The sequence below is a fragment of the Uloborus diversus genome, chromosome 2 (genome assembly GCF_026930045.1).
Source record: "Uloborus diversus isolate 005 chromosome 2, Udiv.v.3.1, whole genome shotgun sequence".
In the NCBI taxonomy this organism is placed as follows: domain Eukaryota; kingdom Metazoa; phylum Arthropoda; class Arachnida; order Araneae; family Uloboridae; genus Uloborus; species Uloborus diversus.
In genome coordinates this window covers 209,810,555-209,824,669 of record NC_072732.1, presented here as the reverse complement: position 1 = coordinate 209,824,669, position 14,115 = coordinate 209,810,555, and the positions used below count along the sequence as shown (strand labels likewise).

Below are 14,115 nucleotides of genomic sequence, written 5' to 3'. Positions count from 1 at the left end.
AAACTCGTCAGAAGAAGAGGAAGAACAAGAAAAAGTAATAAATTAATCTTTTGCGCTCTGTCAAAAATGAAAATATTTAGCCGAAAATTTTCGTGTTGTGGGCGAGGAATTCATGTTAGCTCTAAAATTCATTACTCGTGAAAAACTCGCGTTATAGCCCTTTCGCGTCGGTCGAATCGCATTGTAGTAGGGAGTCAACTGTATTCCCACTTGTAAAAAACTGAAAATTTTGAAATTTCTAGCAAAACATTATGTATTCAGAAATGTATTGTACTTTAAGTACAGTATCACATGGAAACACTAAATTTGATAATGCGAGATGCAAGAAAATTTTATTTACCTACCTACCTAAGTATTATTTGCTACATTTCTATAAACCACTGTAATTATATAACAAAAGATAATTAGTACATCAATAATATCACTCAGTGGAAATTTTTAAGCAAAATTTTTAATATATTTTAATTTTGTGTGTAGAAATTAGTATGTATAAAAAAAAAAGTTTTTGGGGGGAAAAGATAGTGTTTATCTGCAAGAGCTAATTTTTACTCAGAAAAAATAGAAACTTTTTAAAATTTTGCACAAACTAATGTACGCAGAAATTAATTATATTTACGTTTCGATATTTTTTATGTTCAATATTCCACACGAAAACACTAACTTTGATAATCGAATACAGTCGAATCCCGCTACAACGCGATCCGACTTGCGCGAAATGGCTATAACGCGAGTTTTTCATGAGCAATGAATTTTTTATTGCTGACGCAAATTACTTGCTTGCAACATGAAATTTTTTGGAAAGGAGCAGCGGAGCATTAGAATGGACTTCGTTGGCACTAAATATTGGTTTTGTGAATAGACTTTCATCCCTTTAGCATCACTGAAAGCGGAAGTTCACACACTGTATTAGTCTAAACACAACGCTTTGCCTTTAGTTTATACTAATTACCGCTCTGATTCATAACGGGTTTTTTCCTTCTTATGAACGTTGATAAAACAGAATGGTTTCTAAATGAGGACTTTCATCTAAAGTTAGCAGAAGTGGAAAGAAAAACAGAAAGTTTCTGACAATGCAAGAAAATGTAAAGATTCTCGATGCTTGAACAATTATAAAGTGCCTCGAAGGTAGCGCGACAATTAGGTATGAGTTAATCTTCGATACGTACAATTAAAGTTCAAGAAAAGGAAATCCGCAAAAGTTCAGAACTTAGTTTTAATAACGAAGCTCGCAGAATAGTGTCTGATCAAAATACAAACATCATGAAAATGGAAGACGGGCTCAAAAATACTGGTGTTCCCACACTGCATAAACTTCATAATTTTTAAAATTATAATTAAAATTACGATATCTACTGTTCAGTGCTATTATAATGCAGTAATGTTCTTTCTGTAAGTACCCTACTGTTAAAGTACATGTATCTAATTGATCATTGATTTTGTGCTTCATAACAGAGTAACTATGTTAAATAGTAACTTTTTTTCTAAAATACAGTAAAAAATCAGTTCTTTATAAAACATTCGGTAATATATAGCTAAAAAATGGTTTGAAACAATTTGAAGGGTGTTAACACATGTCTGAAATAATTGGGTATGCTTATAAAAATTTTCTAAACATACGTTGTTCCACAACGCGAAATTCCGACTTACGCGAGGGGTCTTGGAACGCATCCCTCGCGTAAGTCGGGATCCGACTGTATGTAAGATCATTTAAAATTCATTTGTGTACCAACGTATTTTATGGTACTTTTCTCTGATAAAACTAATAGTATGAACAGCATATAATTATATCAATTACAGCAATTATTGGAAATATTTTCATTTAGCAATTTATAAAAGTCACAACCTTCTCAATATTATTTGTCCAATGATGACTGGATAAATTTCGATAGTTTTGGGTGCTTTGAACTTGGAAATCTAAGACGGGTCTTTTGAAAACGGAAAGACTGTTTATAGCAGAAGTTTCAAGCATATTTCTAAGAAAGAAGAATTAAATAGTCAGCACATATTTTTTAATATTAAGCACTTCTTAAGCTTTGTAAGAAAATGTAACTATTAAACTGCATTTCAATTGGTAAAAATTCAATTTTTTAAATTTTTTCTTGAAAAACCGGAAAATCTGTTTTTTTTTTTCCTTTTTCCAAAGCTTCAAAATTTGCGGAAACTTTACAGCTCTAACTACAACTAAAATGCAAACAAATGCTATTAGTTGCAAACAAGTGACTGTAGAATATTATTAAGGAATCTTTCAAAGAGTGCACAGTCAAGATTCAAATCCCGCAGTTTGTTCTTGTGTCCAAATCTAAGCCATGGTTAGTTTTCTAGTAAAAATGTTGCTTGACTTGTAATCCGAGGAACAGTTCCGTTGCATTACCTCCGTCCCACCTTCAACGGCCGCCCATAATCGCGCCAAAAAAGAGTATAACTTCGAAACTGCAAGGAAAATTATCCAGGCCCACCATGCATTCTAATCATTACGTGCTCGCCACATAATTTTTCTTTATATTAATACCTTTTGTAAATTTAATATCCACACGTGCGTGAAAGAAATCGCACAAAAATCACCGAAAAATCAGTGTTCATCTAAAATGCAATAAATATGAAACTAAAAGAGACTAACAAAAAAAAAAGTTCATTTTCTTAGTCAACGAAGTCGAGCGTGATTAGAAATAATGAACCGGCGAGTTGCAGTTGATTGGTATTCATCGCATCACTCTATTAATTTAGTCGAGTAGCAATACAACTCGCACGTGAAGAGGCATGAATAGCAACCAGCCGGAAGAGACAATGGCACAAATTACTATTCTTATGTCTAACGATCGGTTGAGCAGTTTCTTAGAAGGCCAAGGACAACAGCTGACTGACTGACATAAAGGCATGATTTTTTTATTTTACGGAAATTCGTGACAAAATTAGGCGAAGGCAGGGTTATGCAGACAACAGATGAACTGTAATTTAATGGAATAAAATTGCTATAGCAGAAGTATTTTTTCAGCATTTGAAAAATGACCAAAGCTCCAAAGAAACAAAATGCTCATATCTCTTTCTTCCTATACAATTCCTGAAATCTAGTCATTGAATCCTTTAAGCGAGTTTGATCTAATTTTTGATCGTAACTTCAAATGTACCGCAGTTATCTAGGAAGTGTTTGAAAACATGACGATTAACTTTGCACCATGTTAAATTATTTACATTATAGATTAGTTGACTATCAAAGTGTTGCATACTTTCAGCAGGTTATAAAATATTTCCCACTCTTAAACTTTACAAAACAGTTTTTCAGTAGTTAGGTTTTCTTAATAAGCAAACTAAGATGAAAAATACTGAACCAGCCAGTTTATTGGTATTTATGTCATTAATCTATTAATTTGGTCAAGCAGCAATACAACTCGCACGTGATGAGGCATGAATAGCAACCAGCCGGGAAGAGACAATGGCGCAAATTGCTACTCTTAATGTCTAACGATGAGTTGAATATCTTCTTAGAAGGTCAAGGACAACAGCTGACTGACTTACATAAAGGCATGATTTTTTTTTTTTTTTTTTTAAGGAAATTCGTGACAAAATTAGACGAAGGCAATGGTATGCTGACAACAGATAAACTTTAATTTAATGGAATAAAATTGCTATAGCAGAAATATTTTTTTAGCATTTGAAAAATGATCCATCTCCAGATTACCAAAATTATCGTATCCTTTTCTTCTTGAATAATTCCTAAAATCCAGTCCTTGAATCCTTCAAAACAGTTTGATTTTATCTCTGATTGTGACTTCAATTGGACCGCAGTTATTCAGAATGTGTTTGAGCCATGAGGATTAATATTGAGCTATTATAAACTATTGATATTAGTTTAGTTGACTATCAAAGTGTTGCATTCTTCCAGCAGGCAATGAAATACGTTTTCTGCTCTTAAACTTTAGAAAACAATTTTAAAAAACATTAATTTTTCTTAGTCACGCAACTAAGATTATAAATTCAGCGAAATGATTAGTATCCATTGCATTGATCTATTAATTTGGTAGAGTTTCAATCAACTCGCCCGTGAAGAGTCATGAATAGAAAACAGCCGGAAGAGACAATGGCACAAATATAAAAAAAACTACTCTTTATGTCTAACGATCAGTTGAAAAGTTTTTTAGAAGGTCAAGAACAAGAGCTGAATGACATAAAGGCATGATTTTTATTTCAAGAAAATTCGTGACAAAATTAGACGAAAGCAATGTTATGCAGACAAAAGTTGAACTACATTTACAGGGAATACAATGAAAGCAAAAATGTTTTTCGCATTTGAAAAATAGTCAGATCTTGGAAATGGTCATACCCTTTCCATCCGTATTATTCCAATTGCAGCCTTTGAATCTGTTCAAGCAGCGTTGCTTGGAATAATCTTAGATCGTGACTTGCTTCAGACTTCTGACACCAAATAAAAAAGCTTTTTGTACAGAGCAAAATGCGACCGTTTTCTCGAGCAATAATTTTCTATCAGGTATATCTTTTTTACCAAATTGGCTAAGGCTACAAGCTATTTTGATTATGCTTTTCTGACTCTGAAAACCCCCGGAAATCATAATGTATATTTTCTATACTTCAAACAACCTTCAATTTATAATACAAAATAAATACCAAATTTATATTCTTGAACTGTTGGGTAACCTAAGTGCTTAGCGAAAAAGTCATACCTGCAAAAGTCATACTGTTCAAATAAAATATTGCTTTTAAAGTTTTCCTCCTCTATATATGTACTTGATTTAGATGCCAAATTTTCAGAAATTTTCTTCAACAAAACTTGATTGAAGCAAATCCGTCTTTAAGTTTGGATTCTATGTTTGCCGTAACTTTCCCCGTAGGTGATAAAGTAAAAGTTTTTGAACTGTTCAAAAATGAAACAATAATTGTTCAAATTAAAAAGTGATATACGGAAATAAGTTGTATTTGCTGAGATCTTGCCGAAAAAAAAAAAGTTGGTTTGAATCGGAATATCCACTCAAAAGTTGCTAGGGGAACAGAAAGACCGACAGACGAATTCACATTTTCTCCAACTCAAAACCCTAGTTTCCAATAAATAATCTTTCAATATTTTTAAAATTATTTATTTACCTTTGACTTTTTTTGGCTTTTAGAGAATGGGGATATCCACCTCGGGTAAACTGGGTTTTCAGCACTTATAACAAGGTTTTTAGCACATTTAGTAATTCAAATATTGATTTCACCTAACTAAACCTTTATAAAATTGAGTCGTTTCTCACTATTCTCTTCGGCATGAAAAATCAAAAGAATTCATTTACCGCTTTCAAACGATTTTAAGAGCAAAAAACTCTTGGGGTAAGTATGTATCCTGGTTTTGTAGTTATAAATGGGTTTGTAGTTCTAGAAATAATTTTAAAAACGGGTTTTTAATTCCTTATGTCTAGCGCAAATGCTTTGCACAAGTCAGCTAGTATTTTCTAATGCGATTGGTTTTTAGAAAAATTTCTCTCGATGGTGCTAATGTTAAGATTTCTTGATTATTCAAAACAAAGGTTCCTAAAGAAACCTATGCTAAATTGATTTCGGGTTGATTTCATACAAAAAAAACGCCAGTTTCACTAAAATGCAGTTATTTCAGCACACTATAAGTCATGAATAATCGTCTACCATGCACCTTATTCAATGAAACCGTTACTTTTTGTTATAACAAACAAAGTTACAGAAAACTGAAACATATCGTTCGTGTTGTCGTCAAGCTTTAATTGTACTTTTATTTTTTTTAATGATTTAACATATTTATTTTTCAGATTTTTTTCATTTTAAGTACACGTTAACATTAATTTATTTAGTTGGCACTTATTTTTTAAGAACACTTTGATTTTTTATAAAGATTTGTTTTTTTATTTAGAGGATTATACTATAAAATGGCTTAACTTCACTGTTTGACGGATCATTTTTCATTTAAATTAAACTTTTAGCCTTGTTTTTTGTTTGTTTTGTTCAGAAATCCATTCAAAAATTAAAATATACATATGGTATCTTCAAACAAATAGTAGCTGTATTCAAACATGGCGATAATAAATAAAACGAAAAATGATTGCAAAGCATTAAAATATCTCAAGGGTTACAATTACAGAGGTAAAGTACCGCGGAGCCAATCTAAGCAAACAAGTTTATCAGTAAAAATCAGAAGATCCCAGAAGACTGGTAAAAAAAAAAAAAAATGCGGCTAGAATATATTAAACTATGCTATTGGTAAAGTTACCGGAAAACGCAATTGCTACGATCATTGCTTTTACTTCGCATTTCCGGTCCTTTTATGTTCTATTGCTTTCCGTTTCCTACTATACGGATATTTTCAGTCTTTTACATAAAAAAGGACTTCTACAACAAATAAAAAAAAAAATAAATTTTAAATATTTTCTGCCTGCAATTTCTCACGTGATATTTAAAAGCTTTCTTATGCACAGAACTTTTCTGTTATTGGGATCTCAACCATTACTAAATGCTTTTCTAAGCTATCTACGAAATTCGTGTAAATTCTTATATGAAGCGTATTGAATCAGATATACTAAAACCTCGATACAACACAACAGTTATAGTAACATAGAGATAAATCGTTGTATCGAGAAATGATATACTTTTAAATTAAAGAGCAGTTTAGGGTTGATTAGGCATGTTTGTGACACAAATAATTAGTTTGAAGAAAAGTTCAAACGATAACATTTAGACGGTATTAAAAATACTTAATTTGATAGAAATGTGTTCAACGTTTTAGACTTGTCATCCAAGATAATTTCACAAGCAAAAACAGAATATTTGAGGGTTTTTTTTTTCTTTTCTTTCACCGAACCTTATTTGAAAGCGACTTATCTTTGCAAATAGACAGGAGGTATCAAGCGTGGATAAAAGAGAGGAGCCATTGCCCCTGCCTCGAAAGACTCAAAACCGAAAATGTTTGGAAATTGAAGTCCTAAAAACGCAACTGTAGGTAATCTTTGATAATGATAGGGGAAGAAATAAGGATTCAAAACTCTCTTCCTAAAACTTTTCAAAATAAAATTTTCAAAACGGCAGTTTTAAACATTTTTCGATGGTATTAAGAGAAGGAAAGGTTTGGAGTGATAGTAAATCATCTCGGGAATTGTGAAGGGAAGGGATGGGTTTCAGAGACTTTCTAGCAGTAAGTTTTTCGAAACTGAAGAACGCAATTTTTGACAACCTTTGGGGATGCCGCGGGGAGGGGCGGGGGAAGCGAAACATTTCCCCAGAATTTTTACGCAACTGATACTCTAAAAACACAAATTTTGATTACCTTTGCTAACGGAATAGAAGAATAATAGGGGACCTCCTACCTAACTATCCTCGTGGTTAAATCTCTGTATTTCAGTTGCTTTGAATAAAAATAAAGTGTCATCCCTTCTTTCTATGTCTGTGTAAAACAGATGCGTGGTAAGATTTAAGTTAAAAAAAAATCGCTCCCTACTTCAAAACGTTGTCGATCTACCTATGGGAAATAACAATTACTCTTGATAAAACTCTTAGTTTTACAGAGGATTAAACTTAATATAGTTAGTTCTCTTGATGAGCGATTTAAGCTAAATTTTGTACAAATTCATGTGGATCCTGAAATATTACCGTTGTATCGGAACTTGCTGTACTGAGCTGTTGTTGTTTTAACAAATACTGGACTTTCTTCATTTCAACAGCAGGGAAAAAATTTTCACAAATACGTTTTTCCTCGAATGCTGACGACTTGGCGATATCTACATTCTGGTCCAGAAACAAAAAAATACTTCAACTGAAAGTTGAAACAAGGTAATAAATACTAGATTACTTGAAAAACGCACTGCACTACCACTTAAAAATACATCACGCGAAAAAGTGATCAGGTTTTTTTTTTTTTTTTTTTTTTTTTGAGGGAAAACTCACCGTGATCAGAAAAAATAAAATAAATTGAAGGAAGTTTGAATATGAAATGAGTTCAAGGAAAACTAATTCGTTAATTTAATCAAGAGGTTTTTACAAAAATAGTTGCAACTTTGAACGTCTTAAGAAGTAAGTTATAAAATAATATAATTATAAATACTTTTTTTCTTGTGTAGAAAAAATTTCGAAGTTCATAAAGTATTTTTAGAATATTTCCTCATAAAAATTCATGAGGTGGGGATTGGATAAAAGTAAGTATCAAAAACACTGCTAAGAAAACAAAAAATACAGAAACATAATTCAAGAAAAAGTGGAGGTATAATTTCTGCTACTCTTTAAATATGAGAAAATAGTCCTAATTGAAGAATGAACAATATTCTTGTTTGGGTGTTTTTACTTCTCACCTTAAGTCTCATTCCACCACAGCTAAATATTTTACATTTTTCTTACTACTCTTAAATACATTGTTGTTCCGTAAGTAAAATAACTTCATTTCACTGGAGAAAACCTGTGTTACTTAGACAATTAGCAAAAAGTTACCACTCCATAGGTAGGATTGCAAGTAAATGCTTCGTTATGGCATCAATAATATGCAATTTTTTCCTTGCTTAGAAGAGGTTTTTTGGCTTCAACTCTCTGTTATGGATGTTCCAGACTTACGATCCCAAGCAAAAATGCAAAACTCGTCTCCAGATGCCATAGCGATCTATTGAATACACTCATATTACTATGATATTTGGTGTTTAATTTAGAAAGAATTTTGTAAAACTTTAGTAACTACACTTTACAATACATAAAATCTGTACTTCTTGGTAGTTTTTTCTTCAAGAAAGTTTTACTGATTTGTTTTATTACACGTAAAACCTGAACTACTTTTATTTTCCTTCAGTTACGTTTTTAGCAAAGCTTTCGATACTTCATTTTGCTACATGTAAAACCCCAAGTCTTTTTTATTTTCTTTATTTTCCAATAAAAGAAACTATGGTGCAATAGGCGCATTTTAAATCTTGCTGAAATTATTATGTACTAGTGGTACCCGCACGGCTTTGCCCGTAGTAGAAAATTAAAAGGTCATTTAGTTCGCCTGTATATTTACTAATAATTGATGATGATTTTCTCTCCCAATTTGCTATGTTCATTTGCTCAGCCTTGTTATTTTAATTTGCTTGTTCGCGTTATGGTAATTTGCTCGTTCACGTTTTGGTAATTTCCTCGTCCATGTTGTGTTAATTTGCTCGTCCAAATTATGATAGTTTGCTCGTCCACGTTGTGATAGTTTGCTCGATAAAATGTTGTTAAAATTGGAATAGAAGAAGAACAAAATCGAATTTTCGAAAAATCACTTCAAAGTGCACACCACCAATCTACAAAATAATTTTGTGCCGAATTCATAAAAATCGGCAGAACGGTTTAGGCGCTATACGCGTCAAAGACTTCCAGACATCTGGACATTGAGCTTTATTATTAGTAAAGATAAAGAAGCTGTAACACTTTCCCATATTTTTATAACATAATAATGCATTCATTAATTTTCTCGCTTTGATCGAAGACCCTGAAAGTAAAAACTTAAAGCTCCTATTTGACCTCGTTTCACACAGGCTTAAAAACTTTCCTTATGATTCAGACAAAGTTACGCTTCACTGAAGAAGTGTAATGGCTAATGCGTTTGACAGTCATTTAGAACAACGCACTGAAATGAATATTATTATTAAGTTTCGCCTATTTTATGAGTAAAGAGCACAGTGAGTGATCAATTCTGTAAATTGCGAAGTCTTGATATTTAGTGCAAAAGGAATAACACTCAAATTTCGTTTTAGTTCGCACTAATTAAGCTAAAAATTACTTTTTATTTTTTTTAATTTGCCCATTTTATTTCTTTACTTTTATGAGTTGAACACAATTAGTAATTAATGCAGCAAATTGTGAATTCTTGATATTTAGTGAAATTGTAACTTGAATTAATTTCCAGTTGGCATTAATTAGGTAAAAAATAAGTTTTTATTTTTTTCTCTTTATTTACTTATTTATTATTTTTTCTTTTGCATTTATTTATTTCTAATATTTTTTTTTAATTTAGAACAAGGTTAGATAGTGAATAATACGTGAAATTTTGTCAAAAACAAATAACAGTCATTTCATTTTTAATTTAATTTTGTTACAAATAGAACAGACGATTTATTTATATTTTAACTATTTTTTCTGCATTTTGATTGATCTTGATTGATAAATTCTACCATTTACACATTCCCAACGCTTTGATGGATTAAATAAAATGCAATTGCGACGCAACGTAATAATTAGAACACACAGCTGTTTCGAGGCTAACAAAGCGTAATTCTGATTAACAAGACAACAACCACGAAAACGGACACCATGAGCTAACGGAAAAACCAAAGCGTTTTCAGAAAAAATTAAACTTTAAAATCATACATATTTTAAAAAATTATTTTACTTAAAACGTTGCACTTAAAAATAATGCCATTTCGTTCAACATACTCTTAAAGGGACAAGTTTTTGCTTTTTGAGCCCTTGAATAAGCATTACTTAAAATTTTATAGAGAATGTTTTTAGTACGTGTTGAAAGTAAAGCATAACTAATGGTCAGTTTGTATATATTCATTAAATAATTATGTCATACAGTTTATTTATTTTCAATACATACATCTAACAAACAGCTTGTTATGTGTATAAAATCCTTATTTTTTGTGCACAAAGTGGTAAACAAATACAACATTGAAATGGCACAAATAGCAATAAGAATCCAAACACGTGTCTGAAGAAATCGGCAGTGTTTTGTGCAATTGTATATTGTAATTTCGTATTTTACTCTTTTTTAAGTCTTTGTCATTTAAATTTTACACATAAACCATTTGTTTGCATTGGAAAAGAGGTTCTTTTAAACGACGTAACAAGTTTCTCAATTTGTTTTTATTTTTAGGTTAACTAGAAATACTGCTTATTTAACTAATTTTGTATGCCACTAATGTAAAAGTTGTATATCAGTAATATAAATGACTGCCATTTACTGAATATTTTGAATTCTAAACCATTGAAAAACCGTTTAATTTGTGTTTTTTTATGCATTATAGAATACGTTTTTGACACAAAGCACAGTTTAAAGGTCTATACCTATTTTGCCATAGTGTTTTTCTGCTTTAAGAACTGGACTTTTAGGTACCTGCTACTAAATTACAACACCTTTGCTGAGCTTAATTTGCGCTGGAACTGACGAAGCTTATCCCTTGGACTTCTTTTAAATTTTATGTTAATTTTATTTGGAATTGGAAGGAACTTGGACTTTTTTGTGCTATTCAATTTGCATGATTTGCATATGTGTAACTTTATGCTTGTGTACGTCCTGTGGCACTTCCTAAACTATAACCACATACTATTACAATAGCTAGTACAACTACTTTTATAGTTTTAACAAACATTCATTTCATAAAATAAACCATCTACGAAAGCAAATTCTGAAAAACGAGTGAGACAGACTTTAATGAAGGGATAAACTATTAAATTTAGAAAGCATACTAATTCACTAAACTGATTTTTTCCAAAGTCACTTTCAATTTTTGCAAATTTCTACTTATTAGACAAATTTAATGCTATTTACGAATCAAATATAGTTCTAAATGCTACAGGTAATACACTTCCTTAGTTGGAAATCACACCTTGTTTACTTATCTGCGCAACTATTACTCTAGCAATTTTCAATAAACAGACAAAATGTATTACGTAGAAAGGAGGCTATTCCTTGAACTGTTTTTTTTTCTTCCACTGATGGTATGACAACATTTAAGATATTCATTTAAAAGCAATCAAAGGAATAGCTGTAGTAAAGGAACACATTGTTCGTCGTAAAAAAGAGTCCTTACCCTTTTTATCCATCACTCTTTTCTTGATGCTTCGCAGAAGAAAATAAAAATGAAGAATGCTTTATAACTTGATGACACTTGTCATCAGTTAATTTTTTTGTGTGCAACATTTTATGCTCGCTTCCATATTTAGTGCTGTAATCATACACTTTGGTAATAACTTCTACAATGATAATTTAAATATATATGCGTTTTATTTAAAATCAATACAAAACGGTAAAAAAGATAGAAGGGAAAGAAAAAACATCTCAAAGTTAGAAAATGACCTTTAAATACAGAATATAGAAAGGTTTATTTTCGCTTTTTATTGTAAAGTTCCGCTTAAAATGTAAAACATGAATAAAGTTACTCGTTTTCTTGTTTGTTTTTTTTTAATTTTTATATGTTATAAGTAATTTCTAAAGGCTATTTATTTAGGAATGACATCCTAATCAGGCTCTTCATTTAGATGGGTAAGGTGATGGCAATTGAATTTCCTTATTTTTAAGAAATTAATGTACTGTAAGATCCCGTAACAACGAATACTAAAACAACGAAATATGCTTAGTCGCAATGTAATTTCCAGCTCATTGCTTCAACTCAATTACCATAAAAATTCCTGTTTCAACGAATATTCTTTGTGGTTCCTTGAAGTTAGTTTCAAAGGGATTTCGATGCATTTTAATTTTTGTGGGAAAGGTTGTTTTTTGACATAACAAGCATTAAGTGTGTGCATTTTTATTCCCCGAAAAGTTTTGAAAATGACGGGCTTCGTCCTAAAATGGAAATTTGAAATAATTTCTGGAAACTAAAGAGGTAAATTGGTAAAATTAAAATGTAGGCGTAATTAAACTTTTATGATCTATTTTAACAGCTATCTGAGGTTTTAGGTGTGAGAAATACTCTATTAAACATTCATTGACAAAGATTTTCTACGAAATTTCCAAAACTTTTTAACTGCTCTTTAGTAAAAAATTTCACTAAAATGTTCGTTTTCTACTTACAGCATTTACTATTCATTAAATGAATTTTTAAAATAAAAAGACAATTTGACTGTTTCTTACTCACCCCACTCCCCACCCCGTCATTTGTTAGGGGACTGTTTTCTCATGTATGCGGGCGTGGTCCCCGGGGCACTTGAAAAATGTAAAATGACACGGGCCTGTACGCAGGCATATTGAAATTTACTCTGAGAACAAATATCATGATTCGTACATTAGAGTCCTTAGATCGAAAAATTTCAGAATCTTCCCCAAGATTTGAAATTACGCTGGTAACGTATACTCATAATGCTGCTTGCTTAACACTATGTAATCCTTCATTTCCAATGGATTGTTACTTCAACACTACATCACAATACATCAAACTGAAATTATCTCTATAAAGTATACCAGTAAATTTGTATAGAATGTAGATTTATACAAAATGTACTAGATTTGTATTCCTGTAGTAGCAAAGATATTTCCACTTCATAAATTATCTCCATTTGAGAACTACTTTTTAAAATAAGCACCGGTGAAATTCTTCAGCGTAATTTCAAAACATGTGTTCAAAACCATGCTCTTAAAACTACACCCAAGGTTCATGTTTCACTAACATTTAGTGATTTATTTAACTTGAATTTTCGAAAATGGTGTTCGTGTTGACAGTTTATTTATTACCCACATATAATTTAATGTACTTCTACGAATCATACAATAACAACATCTTAGCGAGTGTATCGAATTCCTTAAACTAAAATTGCCAGGTCGTAGACTTAACCTAATCTTAAGATTCTAAACATTTCGAACACTGCTTATTTCACATTAACAGCGAAAACACAACTACCTTGCGGAAGAAAGTATATGAAGTAGCCGACCGAAGTCCGACCGGGGTACGGGAAAACAAGCATCCAACTCGCGGCAAACAAACACGAACTATTCTGCAATGTAAACAACTTTTATTTACTACTATTTACCTTGGTGCCATCTTGAGTTTAATCCAAATAATAATCCGGGGGATCCAGTAAAGGAATTTTCTCAAATAATTTGATTGGATACTCGTGTTTGTTTATTTTAAATCACGAACACCAGAGGATAAAACAAACAACACGGCCGCTTGGAACTCGTTCGTTTGAGGTCGAAACCAATGTATGAGGGTTTCTCGTCAACGACCACTGTTTGGGCCGTTGCGCGAGTTTCGGAGTCGGATAACTAGTGCTGCCATCTGTCGGAAGGGAGCAAAGCCGCTCGATAGTTGGAGGCTCTGAAAGGCCACGTTGTGATGCAGAAGGATGTGCGCGAAAAACAGAACGTAGTTTTTCTAAGAAGGTAGAGAAATCGTTTCGCAATCTTGGTTGTGTTTCAGAATCGATATGGAGTTGCGAAGC

The 14,115-nt window shown here is 31.7% G+C and overlaps 1 long non-coding RNA gene across 1 annotated transcript in view; it reads right to left on the bottom strand.

Annotated features, from left to right (window-relative positions):
• LOC129216261 (uncharacterized) overlaps nt 1-13,858 on the bottom strand; it is a 452,551-nt gene extending 438,693 nt beyond the window's left edge. Inside the window, exon 1 of the long non-coding RNA XR_008580178.1 lies at nt 13,705-13,858. This is a non-coding gene — a long non-coding RNA (uncharacterized LOC129216261). The remainder of the gene's footprint in view (nt 1-13,704) is intronic.
• Between the last annotated feature and the right edge of the window lie 257 nt (nt 13,859-14,115).